A 26522-nucleotide genomic window follows, 5' to 3' on the forward strand; every position below is an offset into this window, starting at 1 on the left:
CGTGTATCAGTTTTGCATGCATACTCACATATGTGAACATTGTTTCTATATTAGATCTCATTATCAATGAGCTTAGTCACATTATCTGCAATTAAAATTTCCACAGGGATCTCTCAAGTTAGATTTTTGGAAAAAGAAACTTACTAACTTTAATACTCTGTTTACATATTTACGTTTTCCTTGACGTATAATTGTCTGCAATATTTTCTTTCTACATCTGCTTTGAATTCTTTCAGTTTTTAAATTTGTCAGGAAATTAAATCCATTACTGAATACTGAAGCTAGTTCTGAAAAGTTATAATTTTTATGTAATTTCCAATTAGCCTTAGAGATACAAGCTTCTATTCCACAGGCTGTCCTAATTATAAAAAATAATTCATAAGACTACTTTATAAATGGCTTTAGCAAATAAGAGAGGCTTTCTAGGTTATGTTAAGAGAATCACAGGGGAAGGGACACAGTCTGATCCACATTATTCTTGTAGTTGCCTGAGAAAAGGAAAATAAGTATTGTGCATTTGGTCAATTTCTTTAATATTTCTTTTATATTGTATTGATATACATATTGCATTAGTACTTGCAATACTCATATTCTCTCCTCACATTAGTGGTTTATTCTTCAAATATATATTAAACACCCATGTATGCCTAGCACAGAATTAAGTCCAATGAGTCAAAAATGAGTGAGTTCCATACACATTGAACCATATACAGGAACAGAAGGTTATGACTATAAATCTAACTGAGGGAGTTTGTGGAGAGGTAGGTTTTACAACAGAGATGATGGGGTTTTATTAATGGTAACATGAATCCTAAAATTTTTAATAATCTCCAAAGATTTTATATCGGATTAATACTATAGCTTTTAAAAGAGAAACAAAATATTTTTAAGGATTTAAGAAACTTTGCCCCCAAATATGTAAGCAATTCTTTTCTTTATTATTTGTTAATCCTCTCAATTAAAAGAAAATAATAAATGCAAAAATACACAGCTCATACATAACAGTTGATAGTCCAGCTAATAGCATAAAGAAGATTTTTTAGAAAACTATGCACAATAAATATGTAAAGGAGAATGGAGGGATTTTCTTAATGTTATAGTCAGATAAATAATGTAAATTATTTTGCATGTAATATCAAATTACATATTTAGGCTGCTTCATGGGTTATACTATTATTATTAAATTGATTTCTGAGTTTTTAAAATAATTTGCTAGCCATTGTTTTATTACTATTTCTAGATTAAAACTTAAGGAAATTTATTTTAATACCTCTAACTTAGCCTTATAACATTCAAATGCTCTTTGTAAACTCAAAACATACTTGTATTTATATTTTTATTGACTGGATTCAATAATATTTTGATGCAGAATTTCTCAAATCAATTTTTTTAGTTTGCAAATGAAAGTGAGGCTAGCATGTAACCAGTCCTTAACTTCTGACAGAATCAGTATTGCTCCTCAATTTACTGAGCAGATCTTAAGCAATCTTAGAATCAGGAAAGTTTTCTGAACCTCTGATCTTCAAGATCATTTCACCCAGCCCTTCATTTTGCAGAGAAGCAAACGTTTGTTTAGATAGTGAATGGGGTTTGCTCATTCAATCACTTTTGCCTTTTCTTTTAGCTGACCCATTTCTTAAAAATCAATATAATTAAGTGTGTGCTTTTGGCCCTCAAATCATTGGTGTTATTTATACTGTTTATGTGGTGATTATTCACGTGGTTGCCTTCCCTGTTATCTCAGTTTGATCTGCTCTATTTATATCTCGATATTATTCCAGCATCTGCCTTCCCAATCAGTGTGTATTCCTTCTCGGTCCTAAATTGCTAACATTTAAGTAGCCATTTCCCAATTTTCCTCTCAGTATGTAGTACATCTACTTTAAAATTAATATTATTTGAATGTGTAACTCTGCGGTCCTCCCTACCATTTAAAGGATCCATTTGTAGAAAGGAAAAAAAATCAACACCTATTTTCTATACACTAGCAAAAATTATGCTGGAATCAGTAGGAGGTTTGTAAAGTTAAAAGCATATTTATTTTTAAAATAAGGAAGCACATTTACATGCCTGAGCATAACCAATCTCTGTCCAATGGAACTATAATGTCATTTCCTTCAATGTGATTTCAGTTTTTATGAGCCATCTAACTCATGTTCTTTATTCTTATCAGCAGCTTCATTTCCCCAAATGACCACTAGCGATTTGAGTTGTATTGATTATGATAGATGTGGAAGAGATATGCAAGATTAACTTTCATAGCTTCTATATTTAAAGAACTGCAGAGTACTAAAACTGCAGAAAAGTACAGGACATTTTAAAGAAAACATTTTCACTGGTCACATGTCTGTATATTTTTTGTTTACTTGAAATATTGACAAAGGTGTGAACTTGTATGCCTAGATGAAATTACACCAGTAACAGTACAATTCACGATGTTATTGTCGCTATAAAAGATGTCTCAAAATTCTGAAGCCAGTCCTGTAATTAAATTAGAAATACCCATTGCTTTATGGCTCAAGGGCGTCAAAAACAAATGAGGAGTGTCTCTCAGTGTGAGGGAAGAGATGAATCACTGCTCCTCCTCTTGGAAAATTCATACATTATACCATACACTTTCTACATAGTCCTTTTCTGGGAGCTTTGACCTACTTATTAATTTTTCCATGGCATGTCAGTCATTCAAATCCATGTATGCATGTGTTCTTCTGATTGCATACACTTAAGCAACCTGGGTGGTATATACCAACTTCACACAAAATCAGTTTCAGAGTGTTATAGTCATATTTCATATGGGTGTGAAAAACTCTAAGAATCTGTCTTAGAAAACTAAAAGTGTTTATCATTCAGAAAAAGGAAAGCTGCTGTGAAAACTACCAGAAATTGAAGATAAAGAGTGGCAATCTCACCCAGCAGGAAGCAGTACAGCATAGTGATTAAAAGCTGGAGCCTAGATTAAGGTCTTCTGTGACTGAATCCAGTATCCATCACTTTCAGACCATGCAACTGACCTTAGGCAAGATTCTTAAGATGCTGGACCTGCTCCAAGCTCTTGCTAAAGTAGACGACATTAGACGCAGTAAAGTAAGTCATTTGGCCTAAAAAAGTAAAATACCTTGTGAGGCAATGGATCATAAAAGAGAAGGAATTATTAGGCTTACCAATATGAAAGACTTAAATATCAAAGTTATATTCAGAATTAAAATATAACATATTAGAGCAGTGGGTAATACACTGAAGACAGAAAATGTGATTCAGCTACATTTCTTGATGTCATTCTATTTATGTTTGTAAATTATTTATCATGATGCCTGATATAAAATATAATCTTAATGAATATTGACTATTAGAAGCTTTCATCCTTCAGAGTAGCATGGGTTTAACATGTTTCATACTGATTTAACTTTCTTTCTTTTTTAATTTAGGTATAGTTGATTTACAATATTATATTAGTGTCAGATGTACAACATAGTTATTCAACATTTTTATAGGTTATACTATTTTCAGGGTTATTACTACATAACATCTATGTATCTTTGTGCTCTGCAGTATATCCCTGTTGCTTATTTATTTAACATGTTAGTTTGTGTCCCTATCCAAACAGTCCATCCTAAAGGATATCAGTTCTGGGAGTTCATTGGAAGGACTGATGTTGAAGCTGAAACTCCAATATTTTGGCCACCTGATGCGAAGAGCTGACTCATTTGAAAAGACCCTGATGTTGGGAAAGATTGAGGGCTGGAGGAGAAGGAGACGACAGAGGATGAGATGGTTAGATGGCATCACCAACTCAATGGACATGAGTTTGGGTAAACTCCGGGAGTTGGTGATGGACAGGGAGGCCTGACATGCTGCAGTTCATGGGGTCACAAAGAGTCGGACTGAACTGAATCCCATATACCGGTCTTGCTCCTCCTCCCTTCCCTCTTCCCACTGATAACCACTATTTTGTTTTCTATACCTGTGAGTCTGTTTCTGTTTTGTTATATACATTCATTGTTTTCCTTTTTAGATTCTATGTATTATTGATAAAATAGAGTATTTGTCTTTCTCTGTCTGAATTATTTTACTAAGCATAGTATTACCCAGATTCACCCACATTGTTGCAAATGGAAGAATTTTATTGTTTTTTATGGCTAAGTGATATTCCATTGTGTGTTTATATAAATACAGAGAGAGATTATTTAATTTATTTTTAATTGGAGGATAATTGCTTGACAATGTTGTATTGGTATCTTCCATTCAGTTAAGTTCAATCGCTCAGTCATGTCAGTCAGTGATTTTTTGCAACCCCATGGACTGCAGCATGCCAGGCCTCCTGTCCGTCACAAACTCCCAGAATTTATTCAAACTCATGTCCATTGAGTCAGTGATGTCATCCAACCATTTCATCTGTGTCATCCCCTTTTCCTCCCACCTTCAATCTTTTCTAGCATCAGGGTCTTTTCAACTGAGTCAGTTCTTCACATCTGGTGGCCAAAGTATTGGGAGTTTAAGCTTCAACATCTGTCCTTCCAATGAACATTCAGGACTGATTTCCTTTAGGATGGACTGGTTGGATCTCCTTACAGCCCAAGGGACTCTCAAGAGTCTTCTCCAACACTACAGTTCAAAAGCTTCAATTCTTCCGCACTCAGCTTTCTTTATAGTCCAACTCTCACATCCATACATGACTACTGGAAAAACCATAGCCTTGACTAGACAGACCTTTGTTGGCAAAGTAATGTCTCTGCTTTTGAATATGCTGTCTAGGTTGGTCATAACTTTTCTTCCAAGGAGTAAGCACCTTTTAATTTCATGGCTGCAGTCACCATCTGCAGTGATTTTGGAGCCCAAAAAATAAAGTCTGACACTGTTTCCATTGTTTCCCCATCTATTTCCCATGAAGTGATGGGACCAGATGCCATGATCTTAGTTTTCTGAATATTGAGCTTTAAGCCAACTTTTCCACTCTCCTCTTTTACTTTCATCATGAGGCTCTTTAGTTCTTCTTTGCTTTCTGACATAGGGTGGTGTCATCTATATGTCTGAGGTTATTGATATTTCTCCTGGCAATCTTGATTCCAGCTTGTGCTTCACCCAGCCCCGCGTTTCTCATGATGTACTCTGCATGTAAACTAAATAAGCAGGATGACAATATACACCCTTGACATACTCCTTTTCCTGTTTGGAACCAGTCTGTCATTCCATGTCCAGTTCTAATTGTTGCTTCCTGACCTAGATACAGATTTCTCAAGAGGCAGGTCAGATGATCTGGTATTCCCATCTCTTGAATTTTCCACAGTTTGTTGTGATCCACACAGTCAAAGGCTTTGGCATGGTCAATAAAGTAGAACCATACATCAACATGAATCAGCAACAGATATATATATGTCCCCTCCCTCTTGAAACTCCCTCCCACCTTCCACCACATCCTACCCCTCTAGGTTGTCACAGAGCACCAGGTTGAGTTCCCTGTGTTATGTAGCAACTTCCCACTAGCTATCTATTTTGCATATGATAATGTATTTGTTTCCACGCTACTCTCTCAATTTGTCCCACTTTCTCCTGCCCTTGATGTGTCCATCAGTCTGTTTTCTATGTCTGAGTCTACAGAGAGAGATTGTGTGTGTATGTTGCTATTGTTTATTCACTAAGTTATGTCTGACTCGTTTGCAAACCCATGGACTATAGCCCACCAGGCTCCACTGTCCATGGGATTTCCCAGGCAATAATTCTGGCGTGGATTGCCAAAACCTTTTCCAGAGGATCTTCCCTACCCAGGGATTGAAGCTCCATACCACTGAGCCACCTGGGAAACCATATTTATCTATCTATTTCACTTGTCTTTACTCATTCATCTATTAATGGACATTTAGTTTGCTTCCATTTCTTGCCTGTTTTAAATAATGCTACTATGAACCTTACGCTGACTGTGCCTTTTAAATTTAGTGCTTTTGTTTTCTTTGGTGAAATGCTCAGGAGTGGAATTACTGGATCATATGGCAGTCTTATTTTTCATTTTTTTGAAGAACCACCATACTGTTTTCAGTAGTGCCTGCACAGATTAAAAATCCTACCAACAGTGTATGAAGGTGTCCTTTTCTCCACATCGTCACCAACATTTGTTATTTGTATTCTTTTTGATGACAGCCATTCTGACAGGCGTGAGGTGAAGCCTCATTGTGGTTTTGATTTGCATTTCCTTTATAATTCATGTTGTTGAGCATCTTTTCATGTGTCTGCTGGCCATCTGCCTTTCTCTAGAAAAATGTGTATTGAGGCCTTCTGCCCATTTTTAATTGAGTTCTTCATTTTTTTTTTAATGTTAAGTTGTATGAGCTGTTTATACATTTTGGATGTTAACCTCTTATCAGTCATATTATTTGTGAATATTTTCTCCCATGCAGTAGGTTGTCTTTTTGTTTTGTTAATGATTTCCTTTGTTGTACAAAGGCTTTTATGTTTTTTTAGGTCCTTTTTTGTTTTTAATTTTTGTCTTTATTTCTTTTGCCTTATGAAAGATAGAAGATAGATTATGAAGAAGTTAGTAATTAACACGGAGCTAAAAAAGTGGTTATTGAAAGATTTTAGAAAATAAATAACAAGATTAAAATTGTCTTTTAGAAATGCTGCTATTGTTGCAGTGTGGAGAAACTACTGAAAAAAGCCAGAGTCAGGGAAGAGCTCTGTGGAGGATCCAGTAGAGAGGCAGGATTACAATGTGGAAGGCATCATGTATCTGACTGAGTCAAGCAAAGTCTATGAGAAGGTTTACAGTGATGTTTCTTAGAGGTGCCAGAGACCTACCAACTGTTAGCTGGAATGATTTAGAAGATTATTCTTAGCTAGCTTAACAATAGTCAGAGTTTCCAGTGAAGGTATTCATTTGTTTATGATCTGAGTCTTCCTCTTTAACTCTCCCTCTCACTCCTCATTTTTACCACTGACTTAGACATAGAACAAAACTGAATGTGACCTAAAGGTAAAGGGAAAAGAAACATACTTCACATATCTCTGTAGTGTTAATAACTTGTCTTGGCACAGTAGAAACTAAATAATTAATATTAAGAAAGTGTTGATAGAATCAGCATTCAAATAATATTAATTAGAGAATTAGACCAGCTATAAATAGATGATGTTAATCAGGGACACATGAAAATTAAAAAAAAAAAAATAGTACATCACCAAAACAACCTTTTTAATGCAAGCTTAAGATGAATCAGCAGTATGATATTGCATCTTAAAAAAAATACTCTTTATATTATATATGCTACATTAATTTGGGCTTCCCTAGTGTCTCAGTGGTAAAGAATCTGCCTATAAGGCAGGAGACATAGGTTTGATTCCTGGGTGGAGAGAGCCCCTGGAGGAGGGCATGGCAACCCACTCCAGTAATCTTGCATGGAGAATCCCGTGGACAGAGGAGCCTGGCAGGCTGCAGTCCATAGGATCGCAAAGAGTCAAGCATGACTGAAGTGACTGAGCACACACAGACATTAATTTAGGGAGCTGGCAGTCCCATTATAGTTTGCTTTACTTGAACTCATAGGAATGTGATTAAGAAATGGACTTACATTGAGCTGTGGATACACTGGAGTATGTTTACAGAAAAAAATAACAAGAGAAATGAATCGATCAGAATAGTCGTATGACAGACAATTAAAAGATTTAAGTTTTAACCTGGCTAGAAGGAAACACAATAAGAAGTTGGTATCTATTTTCAAATTCTGAAAGCTGATCACATGAAAGCTGGGCTTTAAATTTTTTGAATCAGAAAAAAGTGGTTAGAAGCTTCTGGAAAACAGATGGATTAATGAGAGAATTTTGTGCTAGAACTCTCCAAGAGAAGAAAGAAGCTTTAGTTGGCAGCAGGTCTGTGATTCCTAGAGACCTATGTGTAGTATTGGGCTTCCCTGGTGGGTCAGATAGTAAAGAATCTGCCTGCAGGGTAGGAGGCCTAGGTTTGATCCCTGGGTTGGAAAGATCCCCTGGAGAAGGGAACGACTACTCACTCCAGTATTCTGGCCTGGAGAATTCCATGGAATGAGGTGCCTGGCAGGATACAATCCATGGGGTCAAAAAGAGTCAGACACAACTGAGCAACTTCTACTTTCACTTTCACTATATGTAGTATTAGAAGCAATTTGAGTATCCAGAGGATGGATAGATGAGATAATTTATTGATTGTATCATTCTTAGACTCCTATATCCTTTACATTTACAATAATGGTACAACTTTAGTACATAGTAAGCATTCATGGACATCACCAGATGGTCAATACCAAAATCAGATTAATTATATTCTTTGCAGCCAAAGATGGAGAAGCTCTTTACATTGGCAAAAACAAGACTGGGAGCTGACTGTGGCTCAGAACATGAACTCCTTATTGCCAAATTCAGACTTAAATTGAAGAAAGTAGGGAAAACCACTAGACTATTCAGGTATGACTTAAATCAAATCCCTTATGACTATACAGTGGAAGTGAGAAATGGATTTAAGGGACTAGATCTGATAGAGTGCCTGATGAACTATGGACGGAGGTTTGTGACATTGTACAGGAGACAGGGATCAAGATCATCCCCATGGAAAAGAAATTCAAAAAAGCAAAATGGCTGTCTGGGGAGGCCTTACAAACAGCTGTGAAAAGAAGAGAAGCGAAAAGCAAAGGAGAAAAGGAAAGATATAAGCATCTGAATGCAGAGTTCCAAAGAATAGCAAGAAGAGATAAGAAAGCCTTCCTCAGTGATCAATGCAAAGAAATAGAGGAAAACAAAAGAATGGGAAAGACTAGAGATCTCTTCAAGAAAATCTCTTCAAGAAAATTCAAGGGAACATTTCATGCAAATATGGGTTTGGTAAAGGACAGAAATGGTATGAACCTAACAGAAGCAGAAGATATTAAGAAGAGGTGGCAAGAATACACAGAAAAACTGTACAAAAAAGATCTTCACGACCCAGATAATCATGATGGTGTGATCACTGACCTAGAGCCAGACATCCTGAAATATGAAGTCAAGTGAGCCTTAGAAAGCATCACTATGAACAAAGCTAGTGGAGGTGATGAAATTCCAGTTGAGCTATTTCAAATCCTGAAAGATGATGCTGTGAAAGTGCTGCACTCAATATGCCAGCAAATTTGGGAAAACTCAGCAGTGGTCACAAGACTGGAAAAGGTCAGTTTTCATTCCAATCCCAAAGAAAGGCAATGCCAAAGAATGCTCAAACTACCGCACAATTGCACTCATCTCACATGCTAGTAAAGTAATGCTCAAAATTCTCCAAGCCAGACTTCAGCAATACGTGAACCGTGAACTTCCAGATGTTCAAGCTGGTTTTAGAAAAGGCAGAGGAACCAGAGATCAAATTGCCAACATCCGCTGGATCATGGAAAAAGCAAGAGAGTTCCAGAAAAACATCTATTTCTGCTTTATTGACTATGCCAAAGCCTTTGACTGTGTGGATCACAATAAACTGTGGGAAATTCTGAAAGAGATGGGAATACCAGACCCCCTGACCTGCCTTGTGAGAAATCTGTATGCAGGTCAGGAAGCAACAGGTAGAACTGGATATGGAACAACAGACTGGTTCCAAATAGGAAAAGGAGTACGTTAAGGCTGTATATTGTCACCCTGCTTGTTTAACTTATATGCAGTGTACATCATGAGAAACGCTGGGCTGGAAGAAGCACAAGCTGGAATCAAGATTGTCGGGAGAAATATCAATAACCTCAGATATGCAGATGACAACACCCTTATGGCAGAAAGTGAAGAGGAACTAAAGAGCCTCTTGATGAAAGTGAAAGAGGAGAGTGAACAAGTTGGCCTAAACCTCAACTTTCAGAAAACTAAGATCATGGCATCTGATCCCATCACTTCATGGCAAATAGATGGGGAAACAGTGGAAACAGTTTCAGACTTTATTTTTGGGGGCTCCAAAATCACTGCAGATGATGATTGCAGCCATGAAATTAAAAGACACTTACTCCTTGGATAGAAAGTTATGACCAACCTAGATAGCATATTGAAAAGCAGAGACATTACTTTGCCCACAAAGGTCCATATAGTCAAGGCTATGGTTTTTCCTGTGGTCATGTATGGATGTGAGTGTTGGACTGTGAAGAAAGCTGAGCACTGAAGAATTGATGCTTTTGAACTGTGGTGTTGGAGAAGACTCTTGAGAGTCCCTTGGACTGCAAGGAGATCCAACCAGTCCATTCTAAGGGAGATCAGTCCTGAGTGTTCATTGGAAGGACTGATGCTAAAGCTGAAACTCTGATACTTTGGCCACCTCATGCAAAGAGTTGACTCATTGGAAAAGACCCTGATGCTGGGAGGGTTTGGGGGCAGGAGGAGAAAGTGACAACAGAGGATGAGATGGCTGGACGGCATCACTGACTCGATGGACATGAGTTTGAGTAAACTCCAGGAATTGGTGATGGACAGGGAGGCCTAGTGTGCTGTGATTCATGGGGTCCAAAGAGTCGAACATGACTGAGTGACTGAACTGAACTGGGCATATTCTGATGAGTTTAGGGAGCAGGGCATTAAAAATTAATCTTCCTTTTTGATGGAGAATATATTCCTTAGTCCGCACCACTTCTTATTGTCTCTCCAGTATAGGCATTTAACTTTGCAGCCCCAAACAAAAGGGCACTGGGGCTCAGAGGGAAGGCTGTTCTAGTGACTTCATTTGGCTCTGGGATGGTTCTGTGTCTTCCAAACTTTGGATGTTGAGAAGTTGGTGCAGTGGTGATATAGATGCTCGTCATTCTCTCTGGAACTTTGGATAGGTGAGGTCTGGGGCATGCAGGACAGGATCCATCCAACTTTGAAGTAATGCCACATCCAGTGGCAGATTCCCTAAGCTGCAGCTACTCAGGAATCAATTCAACCAGTACCCACAGAAGACTCTTAAGGACCATTCTTACTAAAGTTGTTGAACAGGAATCTGGGTTTTTATTCCTTAGACCACCCTCTTCTTGGACCTGCTACTTCTGTGACTTGGATGAGGCCAACATTCTTTTAATAAAAATTCTAGAAACTGGCATATCTTCTAAGAGAAGAACAAATGATGTGTCATTCACAACATCAATTCCTTTATTAAAGTGAATGAGTGTAAGACACTGATTGTACCTACTTTAAGATAGGATCTTTTTGAACATAGAAGTTAGATGTGACGTTGGCTGGCACATCTATCACAGGTTTATGAGTCATACAATCCTCAGTAGTGGTTAAAATTGACCTAAATGAGAAAAAGTTTGGATCAGCTTCAGCAGTTGACTAATATAAATCTTTTGTTTCAAGTCTTGAGTAATGTTCTTTTGTGAGTCATAGTCTGTGATGGAGAAAGTTGCTGTACTGTGAGTTCTGTGCAGATGAGGGATTCCTTACCATTTGGTCCTCTATATCTGCTAAACAAAGTGGGACAGCTAGGGAAAACTTTTCCAACTACTCATGAAAAAGAAGCCTATTCTATTCTATCCTGTTTCTTTTTTTTATCTAACAGGCCACTTATAAAATGATGAAAACTATTAACTTTTAGTATAAGCTTGGAGAAAGAATCTCAGGCATATTGTTTGAAACAGGTAAAGTGGTCTGGTATTCCCATGATTTTAAGAATTTTCCACAGTTTGTGATTCACACAGTCAAAGGATTTGGCGTAGTCAATAAAGCAGAACTAGATGTATTTCTGGAACTCTCTTGCTTTCTCTATGATCCAGTGAATGTTGAAATTTGAGTTCTGGTTCCTCTGCCTTTTCTAAATCCAGCTTGAACATCTGGAACTTCTCAGTTCATGCACTTTTGAAGCTTAGCTTGGAGAATTTTGAGCATTACTTTGCTAGCCTGTGAGAAGAGTGCAATTGCATGGTAGTTTGAACACTCTTTGGCATTGTTTTTCTTTGGAATTAGAGTGAAAATGACCTTCTCCAGTCCTGTGGCCACTGCTGAGTTTTCCAAATTTGCTGGCATATTGAGTGCAGTACTTTCACAGCATTATCGTTTAGGATTTGAAATAGTTCAACTGGAATCCCATCATCTCCACTTGCTTTGTTCATAATGATGCTGCCTAAGGTCCACTTGGCTTCACATTCCAGGATGTCTGGCTGTAAGTGAGTGATCACACCATCATGGTTATCTGGGACATGAAGATATGTTTTGTATAGTTCTTCTATGTATTCTTGCCACCTCTTCTTAATATCATCTGCTTCTGTTAGATCTATACTGTTTCTCTCCTTTATTGTGCCTATCTTTGCATGAAATGTTCCCTTGGTATCTCTAATTTTGTTAAAGTGATCTCTAGTCTTTTCCATTCTATTGTTTTCCTGTATTTCTTTGCATTGATCACTGAGGAATTCTTTCTTATCTCTCCTTCCTATTCTTTGGAATTCTGCATTCAAATGTATTTATCTTTCCTTTTCTCCTTTGCCTTTTATTTCTCTTCTTTTCTCAACTATTTTTATAAGACCTTCTCAGACAACCGTTTTGCCTTTTTTGCATTTCTTTTCTTGGGGATGGTCTTGATCACTGCCTCCTGTTCAATGTCATGAACCTCTATCCATAGTTCTTTAGGCACTTGTCTATCAGATCTAATCTTTTGAATCTATTCCTCACTTCACTGTATAATCATATGGGATTTTATTTAGGTCATATATGAATGGTCCAGTGGTTTTCCCTACTTTTTTTTAATTTATATTGAATTTGGCAGTATGGAGTTCATGATCTGAGGAACAGTCAGCTCCCAGTCTTGTTTTTGCTGACTAGATAGAGCTTTTCCATCTTTGGCTGCAAAGAATATAATCAATCTGATTTTGTTATTGACCATTTGGTGATTGTCCATGTGTAGAGTCTTCTCTTGTGTTGTTGGAAATGGCAAAACTCTGTTGTTCTATTGGGAAAACTCTGTTAGCCTTTGCCTGCTTTATTTTGTACTCCAGGTCCAAACTTACCTGTTACTCCAGGTATCTCTTGACTTCCTACTTTTGCATTCCAGTCCCCTATGATGGAAAGGACATCTTTTTTTGGTGTTAATTCTAGAAGGTCTTGTAGGTCATCATAGAACCTTTCAACATCAGCTTCTGTGGCATTAGTGGTTGGGGCATAGACTTGGATTACTGTGACATTGAATGTTTTGCCTTGGAAACAAACAAAGATCATTCTGTAGTTTTTGAGATTGCACCCAAATACTGCATTTTGGATTCTTTTGTTGACTATGAGGGTTACTCAATTTCTTCTAAGGGATTCTTGCCCTCAGTAGTAGGTATAATGGTGATCAGAGTTAAATTCACCCATTTCATTCCATTTTAGTTCACTGATTCCTAAAATGTTGCTATTCATTCTTGCCATCTCCTGTTTGACCACGTCCAATTTACCTTGATTCATGGATTCATCAAATTACCTTGATTCCAGGTTCCTATGCAATATTGTTCCTTACAGCATCGGATTTTACTTCCATCACCAGTCACATCCACAACTGGGCATTGTTTTCACTTTGGCTCTATCTATTCATTCTTTCTGGAATTATTTCTGCATTCTTCTCCAGTAGCATATTGGGCACCTACCAGCCTGGGGAGTTCGTCTTTCAGTGTCCTATCTTTTTGCCTTTTCATACTGTTCATGGGGTTCTCAAGGAAAGAATACTGAAGTGGTTTGCCATTCCCTTCTCCAATGGACCATGTTTTGTCAGAACTCTCCATCACAACCCATCCGTCTTGGGTGGCCCTACACAGCATGGCTCATAGTTTCATTGAGTTAGACAATAGCATGATCCATGTGACCAGTTTGGCTAGTTTTCTGTGACTGTGGTTTCTCTAGTGGCTCAGCAGTAAAGAGTCTGCCTGCCATGCAGAAGACCCAGATTCAATCCGTGAGACAGGAAGATCCTCTGAAAAGGGAATGGAAACCCACTTGAGTATTCTTGCCTGGAAAATTCCATGGACAGATGAGCCTGGCAGGCTACTGTCCATGGGGTCACAAAAGTTGGACACAACTGAATGACTAACACACATACTGTTTGATGCTGAGGTTATTTGAGATGTGATAGCCTTTCCTAACAGAGAAGGCAATGGCAAAACACTCCAGTACTCTTGTCTGGAAAATCCCATGGACGGAGGAGCCTGGTAGGCTGCAGTCCATGGGGTCACTAAGAGTCCAACATGACTGAGCGACTTCATCTCACTTTTCACTTTCATTCATTGGAGAAGGAAACGGCAACCCACTCCAGTGTTCTTGCCTGGAGAATCCCAGGGACAGGGGAGCCTGGCAGGCTGCCGTCTATGGAGTCACACAGAGTTGGACACGACTGAAGTGACTTAGCAGCAGTAGCAGCAGCCTTTCCTAAATTAATACAAGCAAACAAAATAATTAAACCAAACAAAAACAAAACCATGAAAATGATTATCTTAGATTTTTTTTTTAATTTCAGAAAACCGAACATAAGTATAAGAAAACAGTGAAAAAAGGAATAGGGAATTTGATTGTGATAAAATAGTAGTCTCTAGGTTCATGAAACTGTGTGAATCTTGGTACAAGTCTGTGGAAAGCACTTAATTACAGATTACTAAGATGCTGCTTCAGGATCTTATAGTTCTTCTATGTTCTTTATTACCCTGGAATGTATTTTATTCACCAAATACTTTTCTGTGAACTCCTTAGGGTAGCAATTCTGTCTTCATTACCACATGGTTATGAAATGCTGCCTATAATTCTGATACTTCATAATAAAAAGAATAAGTCCAGGACCAAACACCTTTTATAGCAGGTGCATAGCACAAGGTGGATATTATTTTGCATGGTAAGAGAAAAGGCCCTGTTCAGATCATGTGAAAAATTGCCCTTTTGTATGTCTAGGAACAGATGGAGAAAATATTTCACCTTTCAATTTCTTGTTAGCAAGTTTTAAGATCAAAGATATACTTCTAGAATAAAAATAATTGATTTCTTCCACAGAGAATCAAATTTGTAAGCTTCTATTTTTTACTTCATAAAGAAAATAAATAAAATATTTAATTTCTCAATTCATTGCTCAACTCTGCATCAGCAGATTACAGAGAATTGCCTTGTGCTTGAGTAAGTAAGGTTTCTTTTATCCAAGGCCTAGCCTACTTCCCATACTTTGAATTTGATCCTCTTTTGCTCCTGAGCTACCTACTTCATCAGTTCCCTCTCTTCTCTGCCTTTTAACTTTCTTTTCGTTTTGGCTCTTCCCCCATCACATAAATATATTGTCTTTCTCATTAGAAAAATAACAAATACATAAATGTCTTGAAATTTCATACTATCTCTGGTTATTGTTTTGTTTTCTGCTGCCCCTTAATATTATAGCTTCATTTTTAAATGTATTTTATCCACTTTTTTAAAAAACTGTAAGATTAACACAGGTTTATTGTTAACTATTTAAAATGTACACAAAGAAGAAAATTAATCAAGTGTCTATCATTTAAAATAAACCACACTAATACTCTGTTAAATGTAAGTGCGAATTGTAATTTTTTTAATATAAATTTATTTATTTTAATTGGAGGCTAATTACTTTACAATATTGTAATGGTTTTGCCATACATCGACAGTAATCCACCATGGGTGTACATGTGTTCCCCATCCTGAACGCCCCTCCCACTTCCGTCCCCATACCATCCCTCTGGGTCATCCCAGTGCACCAGCCCCAAGCATCCTGTATCATGCATTGAACCTGGACTGGCGATTTGTTTCACATATGATATTATACATGTTTCAATGCCATTCTCCCAAATCATCCCACCCTTGCCCTCTCCCACAGAGTCCAAAAGACTTCTCTATACATCTATGTCTCTTTTGCTGTCTCATATACAGGGTTATCATTACCATCTTTCTAAGTTCCATATATATGCGTTAGTATACTGTATTGGTGTTTTTCTTTCTGGCTTACTTCACTCTGTATAATAGGCTCCAGTTTCATCCACCTCATTAGAACTGATTCAAATGTATTCTTTTTAATGGCTGAGTAATACTCCATTGTGTATATGTACCACTGCTTTCTTATCCATTCGTCTGCTGATGGACATCTAGGTTGCTTCCATGTCCTGGCTATTAAAAACAGTGCTGCGATGAACATTGGGGTACATGTGTCTCTTTCAGTTCTGGTTTCCTTGGTGTGTATGCCCAGCACTGGGATTGCTAGGTCATAAGGCAGTTCTATTTCCAGTTTTTTAAGGAATCTCCATTCTTATAAAACTTTTGTCATCAGATACTTGCTATAGAGTAAAATGGCCAAATGCATAGTATTTTATTAATTATATATACCATATTTATGAAAACAATTTGCTCCCATTGGATATTTAGAATGCTTCTAATATTATTCTTATGAACAAAATGAGTACTCTTGCTGCTAAACCCCCCACATTTTCCTTAAGGTTATATCCTATTAATAGAATTAGCAGATTCAAGTAGGTATTTTTAAAGCTTGATAAACTAAAAAATAGTTTTCAAGAAAGTTTGTAACAGTTTAGCTTTCTTTTGACTGTACTTTTTAATTATACCTCAGTAATTTTGACCTGTAAAAATTCCATCTCATTGCTTTAACCTTTCTTTTTCTCTGTTTTTGAACATTTTGAACATTGTGTACTCATTGAATATTTGTATGTAATATTTACTATCTATTCATACTCCTTGCCAATTTTTCCTTTGGTGTAATTATATTTTTTCGTTGTTATTATTTTATATTGAAGATACCAACCCTTTTGCATATGCTACGTTTGTGTTTGGTTTAACAAACTTTGATATATTTTCTTAATTTTCTTTTAATCATTTTTATTAGTTTTATTATGAATTTTTTCAATATTCAAGTTATAGTCAACAATATTGCCCTTATTTTTACTGCCTGTGTTATCAAACTTAGACGAGTCTTCACACTTTTATGCAATTGCTTTTTAACATAAAATTTTATTCAACAATGATCTATGCATGCCAACCTACAGAAACCATAGCATTAAGCCTTAATAATATATATCCAAGAACCTAGGATAAGAAACAGAATATCCCTAGCACCCAGAAGCACATCATACCCTCTTCCTGTACCTAACCCCCACCACCATTTTTTGAACTTTTAAAAGAATTAAATCATACAGCAATATTCTCTTGTGCCTGATAACTCCTTTCAGCATTTTGATCATGAGATTCATCTCCTGGTGTTGAATGTAGTTGTTCACTGATGCATTTATCCATGCTGCTATGAATATTCTTATACATATTTTTTTCTACTGTTTAAACTTTAAAAAAAAATTATTTATTTTTTATTGAAGGATAATTGCTTTACAGAATTTTGCTGTTTTCTGTCAAACCTCAACATGAATCAGCCATGGGTATACATATATCCCCTCCCTTTTGGGGAAGGGAGGGGAACCTCTCTCCCATCTCCCTCCCATCCAACCCCTCTAGGTTGATACAAAGCCCTTGTTTGAGTTACCTAATCCATACAGCAAATTGCCATTGGCTATCTAATTAACATATGGTAATGTAAGCTTTCATGTTAATTTATCCATCTATCTCACCATCTCTTCCCCTCTCCCCATGTCCATAAGTCTATTCTCTGTCTGTTTCTCCATTGTCGCCTTGTAGATAAATTCTTCAGTACCATTTTTCTAGATTCTGTATATATGTGTTACAATACGGTATTTATCTTTCTCTTTCTGACTCACGTTACTCTATATAATAGGTTCTAGGTTTATCTACCTCATCAGAACTGACTCAAATCATTCCTTTTTATGGCTGAGTAATATTCCATTGCATATATATACCACCCCTTCTTTAACCATTCATCTCTCAATGGACATGTAGGTTGCTTCCATGCTCTAGCTATTGTAAATAGTGCTGCAATGAACAATGGGATACATGTGTCTATTTCAATTTTGTTTTTCTCAGGGTATATGCCTAGGAGTGGGATTGCTGGGTCATATGGTGGTTTTATTCCTAGTTTTTAAAGGAATCTCCATACTGTCTTCCATAGTGGCTGTATCAACTCACATTCCCACCAACAGTGCAAGAGTATAACCCTTTTCTCCACACCCTTTCCAGCATTTATTGGTTGTAGACATTTTGATGATGGCCATTTTGACCTGTGTGAGGTGATATCTCATTGTAGTTTTGATTTGCATTTCTCTAATAATGAGCAATGTTGAGCATCTTTTCATGTGTTTCTTAGCCATCTGTATGTCTTCTTTGGAGAACTGTCTGTTTAGGTCTTTTCCCCACTTTTTGATTGGGTTGTTTGTTTTTCTGGAATTGAGTTGTATGAGCTTCTTGTAATTTTGGAAATTAATCCTTTATCAGTTGTTTCATTTGCTATTATTTTCTCCCATTCTGAGGATTGTCTGTTCACCATGTTTATAGTTTCCTTTGCTGTGCAAAAGCTTCTAAGTTTAATCAGGTCCCACTTGCTTCCTTTTTTTTTTTTTTTTTTTTAATTTTCATTACTCTAGAGGTGAGTCAGAGAGTATTTTGCTTTTATTTATGTCATTGAGTGTTCTGCCTATGTTTTCCTCTAAGAGTTTTGTAGTTTGTGGTCTTACATTTAGGTATTTAATACATTTTGAGTTTATCTTTGTATATGGGTTAGGAAAGTTCTAATTTCATTCTTTTACATGTAGCTGTCCAGTTTTCCCAACACCATTTATTGAAGAGGCTGTCTTTGTCCCATTGTCTATTCTTGCCTCCTTTGCAAAATATAAGGTACCCAAAGGTGCATGGGTTTATTTCTGGGCTTTCTATCTTGTTCTACTGGTCTAAATTTCTGTTTTTCTGCCAGTACCATACTGTCTTGATGACTGTAGCTTTGTAGTATAATATGAAGTCAGAAAGCTTGATTTCTCTGGCTCCATTCTTCTTTCTCAAGACTGCTTTGGCTATTTGGGGTCTTTTGTGTTTCCATACAAATTGTGAAAATTTTTGCTCTAGTTCTGTGAAAAATGCCATTGGTAATTTGATAGGGATCTCATTGAATCTGTGGATTGCATTTGGTAGTATAGTCATTTTCACAATATTGATTCTTTCTACCTAGGAACATGGAATATCTCTCTATCTGTTTATGTCATCTTTGATTTCTTTCACTAGTGTTTTATCATTTTATGTGTACAGTTCTTTTGTCTCCTTAGGTAAATTTATTCCTAGATATTTAATTCTTTTTGTTGCAATGGTGAATGGGATTGGTTACTTAATTTCTCTTTCTGATTTTTCATTGTTAGTATATAGAAATGCAAGTGATTTCTGTGTATTGATTTTATATTCCCCAACCTTGCTAAATTCACTGATTAGCTCTAGTAATTTTCTGATACCATCTTTAGGATTTTCTATGTACAGTATCATGTCATCTGCAAACAGTGAGAGCTGTACATCTTCTTTTCCGATCTGGATTCCTTTTATTTCTTTTCTTCTCTGATTGCTGTAGCTAGGACTTCCAGAACTATGTTGAATAATAGTGGTGAAAGTGGACACCCTTGTCTTATTCCTGATCTTAGGGGTAATACTTTCAGTTTTTCACCATTGAGAATAAAGTTTGCTGTAGGCTTATCATATATGGCCTTTACTATGTTGAGGTAAGTTCTCTCTATGGCCATTTTTTTGAAAAGTTTTAATCATAAGTAGGTGCTGAATTCTGTCAAAAGCTTTTTCTGCATCTATTGAGATTATCATATGGGTTTTAATCTTTCAATTTGTTTATTACAGTGTATCACATTGATTGAAGAATCCTTCAGGTCAGTTCAGTCACTCAGTTGTGTCTGACTCTTTGCTACCCCATGGACCGCAGCATGTGAGGCCTCCCTGTCCATCACCAACTCCCAGAGTTTACCCAAACTCATGTCCATTGAGTCGGTGATGCCATCCAAACATCTTATCCTCTGTCATCCCCTTCTCCTCCTGCCTTCAATCTTTCCCAGCATCAGGCTCTTTTCGAATGAAGAATCCTTGCATCCCTGTGATAAACCCACCTTGATTATAGTGTATGAGCTTTTTGATGTTTTGCTGAATTCTGTTTGCTAAAATTTTGTTGAGGATTTTTGCATCTATGTTCATCAGTCATACTGACCTGTAATTTTCTATTTTTGTTTTGTCTTTGTCTGCTTTTGGTATCAGGGTGATGGTGACCTCATAGAATAAATTTGCAAGTGTTCCTTCCTCTGAAATTTTTTGAAAGAGTTTTAGGAGAATAGGCATGATATCTTCTCTAAATGTTTGATAGAATTTTTCTGTGAAGCCATCTTGTCCTGGGCTTTTGTTTTTGGGGAGATTTTTGATCAGAGCTTCAATTTCAGTGCTTGTAATTGGGTTGCTCATAATATCTATTTCTTCCTGGTTAGGTCTTGGAAGATTGAACTTATCTAGGAATCTGTCCATTTCTTCCAGGTTATCCATTTTATTGCCATACGGTTGTGCATAATATTCTCTTATAATCTTGTATTTCTGCATTGTCTGTTGTAACCTCTCCTTTTTCATTTCTAATTTTGTTGACTTGATTCTTCTCTCTTTTTTTCTTGATGAGTCTGGCTCAAGGCCTGTCAATTTTGTTTATCCTCTCAAAGAACCAGCTTTTAGTTTTATTAATCTTACTATTGTTTCCTTCCTTTATTTCTGCTTAGATCTTTATGATTTCTTACCTTCTACTAATTTGGGTTTTTTTTTCTTCTTCTTCTTCTTTTTCCAGTTACTTTAGCTGTAAAGTTAGTTGATCTATTTGATGTTTTTCTTGTTTCTTGAGGTTGTGGTGGTGGTTTAGTCACTAAGTCATGTCTGACTCATGTGATCCCATGGACAGAGGAGACTGGCAGGCTATAGTCCATGGGATTCTTCAGGCAAGAATACTGGAATGGGTTGCCATTTCCTTCTCCAGGGGATCTTCTCAACTCAGGAATTGATCCCAGGTCTCCTGCATTGTAGAAGGACTCTTTACCAACTGATCTACAAGGGAAACATGTTGTTTCTTGAGGTAGGAGTGAGTTTCTATAAAATTACCTCTTAGAACTGCTTTGGCTGCATCCCATTGGTTTTGAGTTGTTGTGTTTTCCTTGTCATTTGTTTCTAGAAATCTTTTGATATCCCTTTTGATTTCTTCAGTAACCTGTTTGTTATTTAGAACCACATTGTTTTATTTTCATGTGTTTGTGTTTCTTACAGTTTTTTTCTTGTAATTGATATCTAGTTTCATAGTGTTGTGGTCGGAGAATATGCTTGATACAATTTCAGTTTTCTTAAATTTACTGAGGTTTGATTTGTGACCCAAGATGTGCTCGATCCTGGAGAATGTTTCATGTGCACTTGAGAAGAACATGTGTTCTTCTCCATTTGATTGGAACGTCCTGAAGTTATCAATGAGATCCATCTCTCCTAATATATCATTTAAGACTTGTGTTTCCTTATTAAGTTTCTGTTTTCACCAACTGTCCATTGGCATGAGTGAGGTGTTAAAGTCTCCTACTATTATTGTGTTACTGTCAGTTTCTCCTTTTATGTCTGTTACTGTTTGTCTTATGTATTGAGGTGCTCCTATGTTGGGTGCATAAATATTTACAATGGTTATGTCTTCCTCTTGGATTGATCCCTTGATAATTACGTAGTGTCCTTCCTTATCTCTTGTAAACTTCTTTATTTTAAGATCTGTTTTGTCTGATATGATTGCTACTCCATCTTTTTTTTGCTTCCCATTTGCATGAAATATATTTTGCCATTCTCTCACTTTCAATCTATATATGTCTTTAGGTCTGATATGGGTTTCTTGTAGACAGCATATATATGGGTCTTTTTTTTTTTGGTATCCATTCAGCCACTCTGTGTCTTTTTGTTGGAGCATATAGTACATTTACATTGAAAGTAATTATTGATATATATGTTCATATTGTCATTTTCTAATTGTTTGGTGTTGATTTTATAGATCTTTTTTCTATAAGTCCATTTTAACATTTGTTGTAAAGCTGGTTTGGTGGTGCTGAATTCTCTTAACTTTTGCTTGTCTTAAAAATTTTTTATTTCTCCATCAATTTTTAATGAGATCCTTGCTGGGTACAGTAATCTTGGTTTTAGATTTTTCCCTTTCAGTACGTTAAATATGTCCTGCCATTCCCTTCTGGCTTGCAGAGTTTCTGTTGAAAGATCAGCTTTTAAGTGTATGGGGTTTCCCTTGTATGTTACTTGTTGCTTCTCCCTTGATGCGTTTAATATTCTTTTTCTTTGTGTTTAGTCTTTGTTTGATTAGTATGTGTCTTGGTGTCTTTCTCCTTGGGTTTATCCTGTATGGGACTCTTTGTCCCTCTTGGATTTGATTGGCTATTTCCTTTTCCATGTTGGGAAATTTTCAACTATAATCTCTTCAAAAATTTTCTCATACCTTTCTTTGTCTCTTCTTCTGGAACTGCTATAATTTGAATGTTGGTGCATTTAATATGGTCCCAGAGGTCTCTGAGCCTATCCTCAGTTCTTTTCATTCTTTTTACTTTATTCTGCTCTCAGAAGTTATTTCCACCATTTTATCTTCCAGCTCACTGATTTGTTTTTCTGCTTCAGATATTCTGCTATTGATTCCTTCTAGAGTATTTTTAATTTCAGTAATTGTGTTGTTTACTCTGTATGCTTATTCTTTAATTCTTCTAGGTCATTGTTAATTGATTATTGCATTGTCTCCATTTTGCTTTCAAGGTTTTTGATCATCTTTACTATCATTATTCTCAATTCTTTTTCAGGTAATTTTCCTATTTCCTCTTCATTTATTTGGACGTATGTGTTTCTAGTTTATTTCTTCATTTGTACTGTATTTCTCTGACTTTATTTTTTTAAGTGTTGTGTTTGAAGTCCCCTTTTCTCAGGCTTCAAGGAAAGTTGAATTATTTCCTTTAAGAAGGTTGAATTCTTTCTTTCTTTTGGTTTCTGCCCTCATAAGTTTGATCAGTGGTTTGTGTGAGCTTCCTATAGGGTTAGATTATGCTGAGTTTTTGTTTGTTTGTTTTTCCTCTGATGGGCAAGGCTGAGTGAGGTGTTACTCCTGTCTGCTGATGACTGAGTTTGTATTTTTGTTTTGTTTGTTGTTTAGATGAGGCGTCCTGCACAGAGTGCTATTGGTGGCTGGGTGATCCCAGGTCTTATATTCAAGTGGTTTCCTGGTGTGAGTTCTCACTATTTGATACTCCTTAGGGTTAGTTCTCTGATAGTCTGGGATCAGTGCTCTCACTCCAAAGGCTCAGGGTTTGATCTCTGGGGTCAGGAACGAAGATTCCACAAGTGGTTTGTTATGGCATTAAGGGAGAGTAAAGCAAATATCTGAAAACAAGAACCCAAAGATGAACCCCAGACAAATGGATGTTACAAAATCAGGCAAATAATAATTAAAATAATGGAATATACACATATACATATATACCCATGAACAAAGTGAAAACAGTCCAACAAATATAAAGTACAGTAGATTGATCTGGCAAACAAAGGAAATAAAAATTTATATTTACCAGTTAAGAACAAAACTAACTTAAGCACAAACTAGAAAACAAAACTAAAGCAAGGTGCCAAATGGGGAATAAAGCAATGAAGAGAAAACTAACAAATATGTTGAGAGGAAAGGAAAGAAAGAATAGATATGCAAAGGTAAAGAGAGGTAGATTAAGAAGATTTATATACAAGAAAGATTAACTGCAAGGGGAAAAGAACAGTAGGAAAAGCAAACCAATAAGTGTAAGTGTAGTACTCTTGCCTGGAAAACCCCATGGACGGAGGAGTCTGGTGGGCTGCAGTCCATGGGGTCGCGAAGAGTCGGACACGACTGAGCGACTTCCCTTTCACTTTTCACTTTCATGCATTGGAGACAGAAATGGCAACCCACTCCAGTGTTCTTGCCTGGAGAATCCCAGGGACAGCGAAGCCTGGTGGGCTGCCGTCTATGGGGTCACACAGAGTTGGACACGACTGAAGTGACTTAGCAGCAGTAGCAGTAGCAGTAGGAATAAGTGTAGAAAAAATACAGTAGGTTTAAAAATTAAAATTATAAAAAAGAGAAAAGAGCAATAATGGAAGAAGAAAGAAAAGGTGGGGGAGGAAAACTCCACAGAACTGCAAAAGCCCAATGTCAAGGCAGAGGTTTATAACAACAGTATAAATTGTGACTGAATACATATATATATACATATACACCCATAATCAAAATAAAAATAGTCCTACAAAAATTAAGTACAATAGATTCACCTGACAAACAAATAAAAGCAAAAATTATATCTACCAGAACAAAACTAAGTAAAGCACAACTGGATAACAAAACTAAAGCAAGGTGCCAAGTGGGGAATAAAGCAATGAAATTAAAACTAACCAATATGTTAAGAAGAAAGGAGAGAAAGAAAAGAAAGAATATATATACAAAGTTAAATAGAGGTAGATAAAGATGATTTATATACATTAAAGATTAACTGTAAGGGGAAAGGAAAAGCAAACAAAGGAATAAATGTAGAAAAAATAATAATAGGCTTAAAAAATTAAAAACAAGGAAAATGAAAAAAGAAGAAAACTCCACAGAACTGCAAAAGCCCAATGTAGAGGTAGAGGTTTATGACAGTAAAAAAAAAAAAAAAAATGTGTCTGAGGAAAAAGAAAAAAAAAAAGGCTCAAAAGTTTAATTGGATTTCTTAGTGCCAATAAAATTGACAACTACACAGAGGGGTAAAAAAGGAAAAAAAAATCCAAAGAATCTACAGAACAAGTCAAAAAAGAAGAATAATAAATGTTTTTCTTGAATCACTGCTGTCAGAGTCCTTTCCCGTACCAGGAATCACAGTTCACCTTACCTCCCTAGGATGCCCTCCAACACTGTGCTGATCTCTGGACCTGCTGTGGAGGCTGCTCAGATTCTAATCTGGTCCTACTCTGTGTGTTCTTGCCTCCAATGTCTACAGCTATCAGAGCTAGTGCGTTTTCTTTTGTGGGCACTCTCAATGGCCTTTTATATATTCCATGGACACAGTCTTCTTAGTTGATCGTGTGGATTTAATCTGCAGCTTGTACAGCTGGTGGGAAGGTTTTAGGTCTTTTTCCTTAGCCACACTGTCCCTGGGTTTCAAGTGTGGTTTTATTTCCACCTCTACATGTGTGTCGTCCATGGGCTTTAGCTCCTGAGGCTTCCCTGGAGGGCTTGGGTTTGCCCCTGGGAGGGCCAGGTGTGGAGGTGGTGCAGCTGCTTGGGTCACAGGGGTTCTGGCAGCACCAGGTATTCAGAGGGGTTGGCGGCTAGGGCAGCAGGAAATATAGTGCTCTAAAAGGGTATGGCAACCAGTTTTGGCCAATATGCTCCAGTATTCTTGCCTGGAGAACCCCCTCTCTGACAGAGAAGCCTGGCAGGCCACAGTCTACAGGGTTGCAAAGAGACAGGACTGAAGCGACCTTGTGAGCATAAACACAAGACTTTTTTTTTTTTTTTTTGGCCTGTGGCAGCTCTGACCCAGTGAGAGTTGAGTGTGAAGGTGGTGCAGCTGCTTGGCTTGCAGGGACCCTGGTGGCGCCAAATGTGCAAGGACTCAGACTGCCTCCGCAGCAGGAGTTATGGCCCTATCAGAGTCCTTTTTTGAGCCTCTTGTAGCTGGTGATCAGAAGGCCTCTTTGGCCAGTCTTTCTCCATGGCTCTGCCCATACAGGCACTTAGAGGGATCTCTTGCCTGGGGTCCTTCTCTGTTGTTTGGCACGACAGGCATTTAAAGGGGGCACCCTGGTTGGGATCCTGTTCGTAGTTCCACGCATCAGTCACTGAAAGGAGCACCTTGGGTGGGGTCCTACTCTGTAGTTCAGTCATAAGGCATTAGATGGGCCAGCCTCTCTATTGTTCAGCTGCCGATGCTGGTGTGTGAAGAGAGAGGATATGGTGATGGCTGCATGACTCAGCAGTAGTGCCTTACTTCCATGGCTACCTGGTTTGCTCTACAGACATTTCCCACCACGATCTCCTCCCTCACATCCCCTCAATCCATCTCTCTACAGTCAACAGCAGCCCTCACCTTGGGATTGCTCCACAATCCCTAAACTCCAGTTCCCAGCTGCTGCCCCTTCCAGGAAACCCACATTCCTGCCTGGGGTATGTATGGCTGTGGCAAGGACTATCTGTTCTCATTCCATTTAGACTACTCCAGATCACCTGTTTCACTCTCAGCCTTAAATGTTTCTCCTCTGACTCAGACAGTTGCCCTGACTTGGGGATTGGGCCCCTGCTTCAGTTCCCTCACCTGCCGAGGACAGGTCCAGTCCTACTAACACTCCTGTTTTCCCCCTACTTCCTTCATCCTACCAAGTATGGCGTGGTTCTTTATATTCTTTTCCATTCGTCAAGTACTCTTGTCCACTCTCAGCTGGTGTTCTGCATGCACTTCTGTGTCTGAAGGTGTATTCCTGATGTATCCATGGAGAGAGATGTACTCCACATCCACCTATTTTTTCCGCCTTCGTGTTCTCCCTCTAAACTTTCTGTTTTTTATTGTTTTGTACCTCTGTCCATGGGGATTCTGTAGGCAAGAATACTCTAGTGGATTGCTATGCCCTCCTCCAGGGGATCTTCCTAA

At 37.4% G+C, this 26522-nt stretch overlaps 1 protein-coding gene across 10 annotated transcripts in view; it reads left to right on the plus strand.

Annotated features, from left to right (window-relative positions):
- GRIK2 (glutamate ionotropic receptor kainate type subunit 2) overlaps positions 1 to 26522 on the plus strand; it is a 742533-nt gene that overhangs the window by 258041 nt on the left and 457970 nt on the right. The window contains exon 1 of one of the 10 annotated variants that reach the window (XM_044924344.1): positions 20875 to 20935. The exons of the other annotated variants lie outside the window; for them this stretch is intronic. The gene's annotated coding sequence lies outside the window, so the exon portion shown is untranslated. Of the gene's footprint in view, positions 1 to 20874; positions 20936 to 26522 lie in introns of those variants that run through there. 10 annotated transcript variants of the gene reach the window in all.

The sequence above is a fragment of the Bubalus bubalis genome, chromosome 10 (genome assembly GCF_019923935.1).
Source record: "Bubalus bubalis isolate 160015118507 breed Murrah chromosome 10, NDDB_SH_1, whole genome shotgun sequence".
Classification (NCBI taxonomy): Eukaryota; Metazoa; Chordata; class Mammalia; order Artiodactyla; family Bovidae; genus Bubalus; species Bubalus bubalis.